Genomic DNA, 5756 nt, shown 5'->3' on the forward strand with positions numbered 1-5756 from the left:
AAAAAAAAAAAAAAAAATGACACCAAATATACCGCAACAAGAACAGGGGTTTTATTCCTATTTTATTTGTTGATTTTTAAGTCAGAGTCTCACTCTGTTGCCCAGGCTTAGGGCTACTGCAGCCTCGACCTGCTAGACTCAGGTGATCCTTCTACCTCAGCCTCCTGAGTAGATGGGACTACAGGCACGTGCCACCATACCTGGATAATTTTGTGATTTGTTTGTTTGTTTGTTTGTTTGTTGCAGAGACGAGGTCTCACTGTATTGCCCATGCTGGTCTCAAACTCTGGGACTCAGGCAATCCTCCTGCCTCAGCCTCCCAAATTGCTGGGCTGACAGGCATAATCCACCACACCTGATATAAGGGCAAAGTTATGAAGGAGAAACTTGGGTTTTTCCTCTCTATACTTTTGTAAAAATTTTTGCAATGGGAACATATTACTTGTCATTATTTTAATTAAAAAACCATAAATGAGGTCCAATTGCAAAATATAAACCAAACCACCCCTGGAAATACTCTTTTTTTTTTGAGTCGGAATCTCACTGTCACCCAGGCTGGAGTGCAATGGCACAATCGCAGCCACCGTAGCCTCGACCTGCTGGGCTCAGGCAATCCTTCCGCCTCAGCCTTCCAAGTAGCTGGAACCACAGGCGTGCACCACCATGCCCGGTTAATTTTTTGATTTATTGTAGAGATGAGGTCTCGCCAAGTTGCCCAGGCGGGTCTCTATCCTATGGGTTCAAGCAATCCCTTTGCCTCAGCCTCTCAAAGTGCTGGAATTGCAGGCATGAGTCACCGCAACCAACTGAAATATTCTGAAAAGAAATAAGCACAAGAAATGAGAAAAAGACCTAGCATACACCACCTCCTTTTGGGTCCTAGAGGCAGCACTGATGGTACAGAGTCCTCATTCCATGCTTATATGGGGCTATTTAAAATCAATAAATCCTAAGGTCCTACACACACCTCAGGAGGGAACAGCACTGCTATTTTCTCACCCTGGAAATTCACATATTCAATGCAGCAAATGGTACATGAGGAGAGACAAAAAAAAAATGCAGAATTATCTTTAGGAGGGTGGGTCCCTCGTAGCACAGGCTTTCCCTACTAGGTAAGTGTTCTAGGAACCCGTCAGCATCTGTGGACCAGCTAGCGTTGTTGTGAGAGGTTGGATTCAGCTTCAGGGAATTTTTTTTTGGAGATTCTTTCAACACATTTGCCCATTTCATGATGGGTAGTTTATAAGCACACCTGCCCACACCACACTGACTGTTCAGTAGTTTTTGACCAAAACCAGCATGACTCCACATGCCCCACCCTCCCTATTCACTCAATCTCACCCCAAGCAACTTTCTTTGTTTCCCTGATGAAAAAAAGTCCTCAAAGGGAAACATTTTGCCAGTGTGAAATAGGTGAAACAAAAAAAATGGCATCACTAAAAGGTATCAAAACTGACGAGTTTGAAAACTGTTTTGAGCAGTGGAAAAAGCATCTCGATAGGTGTAGTGCATCAAACGGAGAGCACTTTGAAGGTGGCTGAAGTTTAAACATGTAAGAATAAAGACACAGCCAGGCTCGGTGGCTCAGCCTGTAATCCCCCGCCTTTGGGAGGCTGAGGTGAGTGGATTGCCTGAGCCCGCGGGTTCGAGACCTGCCTGGGCAGCAAGACCTCATCTCTACAATAAATCAAAAAATCAGCCGGGTGTGGTAGTGCATGCCTGTAATTCCGGCTACTTGGAAGGCTGAGGCAGAAGGATCGCTGGAGCCCAGCAGGTGGAGGCTGCAGTGGCCGGGAGCGGCCATTGCACTCCAGTCTGGATGACAGAGTGAGACTCCAACTCAAAAAAGAAAAAAAGATAACATTTATTTTTTAGTCAGAACCTCACTCTATCGCCCAGGCTGGAGTGCAGTGGCACACTCATGGCCACCATAGCCTCGACCTACTGGGCTCAGGCGATCCTTCTGCCTCAGCCTTCCAAATAACTGAAATTATAGGCACATGGCACCACACCTGGCTAATTTTTTGTTTTCTTGTAGAGATGATGTCTTGCCAAGTTGCCCAGACTGGTCTCTGTGGGCTCAGGTAGTCCTCTCACCTCGGCCTCCCAAAGTGCTGGAATTATAGGTATGAGTCACCATACCTGGCCTGTGATTTATTTTTATCAGAAGATCTCTGATTTAAAAAAAAAAAAATGTAACTTCCCAAACTCCTCTCATGGAAAGATCACAGGATAGACCCACCTGTCTGTGGAGACAGCTAAGTCACTCGACCTCAGTATAGCCACTTCCACGTTCAATGGGCATCTTTCCTCCCCTGAGCTTTGTGAGGTGACATTTGGCACACCTAGGAAAGCAAAACATTCTAAAAAGGTGTCAAGTTTTATTTATTGATCATCAGTAGTAGTCAAAGGACCATGTGATTCTGTAAGACTTGCAGTCTTGCCGGGCTCGGTGGCTCAGCCTGTAATCCCAGCGCTTTGGGAGGCTGAGGTGAGTGGATTGCCTGAGCCCACGGGTTCAAGACCTGCCTGGGCAACTTGGCGAGACCTCCCCTCTACAATAAATTAAAAAAAAAAACTAGCCGGGCGTGGTTGCGCGCACCTGTAGTTTCGGCTACTTACTTGGAAGACTGAGACGGAAGGATCGCCGGAGCCCAGCAGGTCGAGGCTGCGGTGGCCAGGAGCGGCCACTGCACTCCAGTCTGGATGACAGAGTGAGACTCCAACTCAAAAAAGAAAAAAGAATAAAGACACAATTTTTTATAAATAAATTCCGGACTTTTCGGGGTTCTCCCCCCTTACATTTCTTCAACATGAAAAATGTAGCATTTCATTTAACTCAATTAATTCAAGTTGTACCAGAGACCACACAAGCTATCAGGTATACATCACAAATAAACCCTCAAGAAGTTCGTTTCAGATCAGGGATCAGCAAACTTTCTCTGTAAAGAGCCAAAGCATAAATAGTTTTGGCCTTTGAGGCCATGAAATTCCTGTCTTAACTACTCAACCTGCCATTAGGGCACTTTCCCGCAACCACAGATGAGTCAACAAACCAGTGTGGCCACGTGCCAATAAAACTTTATTTACAAAAACGGGCAGTGGCATTTGACCTAAGGGCCACAGTTTACTCATCTCTGTTCAAATGGAAGAGTTGGACTAAGAGTAAATTAAAGAGTGGGCTGGGCACAGTGGCTCGTGCCTGGAATCCTAGCACTTTGGGAGGCTTAGGTGGGTCCGAGATCAGCCTAGGCAACATAGCAAGACCCTGACTCTGTAAAAAATAAAACAAATTAGCTGGGTGTGATGGCACATGCCTGTAGTCCTAGCTATTCAGTAGGCTGAGACAGGAGGATCATTTGAGACCAGGAAGTCTAGGCTGTGTTGTGTCACAATCCTACTGCACTCCAGCAAAAGATGGAGACCCCGACTCAAAAAAAAAAGTTAGCGGGGGCTAAGAGAAGATCAAAGGAGAGATTGGCCCTCCAGGAAGAGGAGGCCAAGACAAAGGAGAAGAGAAGAAAGGGAAAAGAGTTGAACAGGAGAACCCAGGCAAAGGTGAAAATTGGGCAGGCGACCCGACCTTCCGGTAGGAGGGAGTTAGTAGCATCAAACCCAGAGGGGTCAGCTGAGGCGAGGCTACAAGAGATGCAACTGGGAGGTGAAAAATTACCTTCAAGAAAGCCATTGGTGAGGCAGTGGAGACATAAGCCAGACACCGTGGGCAGAACTGTGGGTAAAGGGTGAGATGGAGCCAGCCAGGTATGGCAGCTCATGCCTGTAATCCCAGCACTCTGGGAGGCCAAGGCAGGAGGATGACTTGAGCCAAGGAGTTCGAGACCAGCTTAGGCAACATAGCAAGACCTTATCTCTACAAAAACATTTTTAAAAATTAGCTAGGCGTGGTGCCGCCCATGTGTAGTTCCAGTTACTGGGGACGCTGAGGGAGGAGGTTCGCCGAGCCCAGGAGTTCGAGGCTGCAGTGAGCTATGATCATGCTACCGTACTCTAGCCTGGGCAAAAGAGTGAGACCTGATTCTCTAAAAAATTAAAATTAAAATTAAAAAGTCACGCTGATTTTTCCTCTACCCTCTAACCTCTGACCCCAATCAAAATGCCGTATTGGTTGGTGTTAGAAATTAATGATCTGTAAAGCTCCCAGCCTCTGTCCAAGGCTTCAAGAAGCACTACATCTCATTTATTTGATAGGATTTTGTTAATCATGATCCCAAGCAGAAGTGAGGAGGCTCAGACTAAAAGAACAACGATTCAAGAGACCGGTGCTCTAAAGTCAGCCTATCCAGGATTCAAACCCCAGCTCTGTGGCCCACTGGCTATACAGCCTAGTCGAGTTTTTTCACCTGTGAAGGGAGAGAATGAACCCGGCCTCACAGGGCTGTGGTGAGGATTAACTGAGATTATACACGCAAAGCCTGTAGCACATCACCTGCTGAGGGCTTGCTCTTATTATTCTTAGTAAGGTATTATCCAGAGAAGAAGAAACTTTCTAAGATGATAAAGGAGCTTAACACACCCACAGGCTCCACCACCTATGCCCCCTCATCAAAAACAGATTTTACTGAACACTTACTATGTGCCAAGCACTGTTCAGGCTCTAGAAATGTATCTATGAAAAAAGAAAAATAAAATGAACCCCCTGCCCTTGTGGAACCTGCAAACATGCAAAGAAATGGTAAATCCACTTCCTGACACTGAAAACCCAAGCACAGAGTCTCAATTAATTACCAAAGCTACAGGGAACAGAAGAGCAGGGAACCGCACACACGCACACACATACGCAAAACCTGGCAGATGTCTAGACAGCTCATCTTAGATTTTCTTAACAAGAACCCAGATTAGCCGCCACCTTTCACTGAGCACCTACTGTATACCGGGCACTGGGGAGGGGGGCGTTTAGACATTGTGTAATTGGCATAGTCAGCTCAGCAAAACAATGGGTCAACTCCCAGGCATTTTTATGCTCCCGGATCACTGTCATCAAATGTAGAAGCTTTGATTCCTTCCCTCCCCGACCCCTTCCTCATCATGACTAGTTTCCTTTTACAGAAAAATTTGAAGCAGTAGCCCAACAGATATTTTTAAAGCAGGGCCTCAGACCCCCCCAGCGGGAAATCCAAGGTACATCTTTGTGCCTGAAACCAGAAAAGTGTTTGTTTTCAAGCTCAAGGAGGATGCTGCCCCCAGAGGGGGGAGTCAGGGGACTGAGAGCCTCACTCAAGGCCAAAGACCCATCATGAAGGGCATTGCTGAAGGGTCAGAAGGGGTCAGAGAGACCTGAGGCAGGGGGCTGTTGCTCAGAGCCTTGGGAGAAACCAGACACAGGGTGGTTCAAGTCCTCACTGTGGCACTGAATTCAGCGCAAGTGAGCAATGCGTTTGCCTGAGCCTCCGTTGGCTCCCCTGTGAAATGGGTGCACCACGGTACCAGCCTCCAGGGGCCAAAGCAATGACCCAGTGAGATAAGAAGAGACCGGCCTGCCACCTACGGTGAATCTCATTATAATAAGCATGATTTTAAAAACTACTACTACGCCGGCTGATGTTGCCGAGGCTGTCGAGTTCGCCTCCGGACATCTGGACACACGCCCCAAACCGTCCGCGTGGACTTGGAGTCCGGGATGGCCACGGGCCTCGGTCCCGGGAAATGTGCCGGGTTAGGGGGCCGCGGCACCCACCAGGGGGACGGCCCCGGGGACCCCGCCTCCCGGAGGGGGCCCGGAGAGGGCGCGTGTCGCC

The sequence above is a fragment of the Carlito syrichta genome, unplaced genomic scaffold (assembly GCF_000164805.1).
Source record: "Carlito syrichta isolate Samal-C Ts95f unplaced genomic scaffold, Tarsius_syrichta-2.0.1 Scaffold313494, whole genome shotgun sequence".
NCBI lineage: Eukaryota > Metazoa > Chordata > Mammalia > Primates > Tarsiidae > Carlito > Carlito syrichta.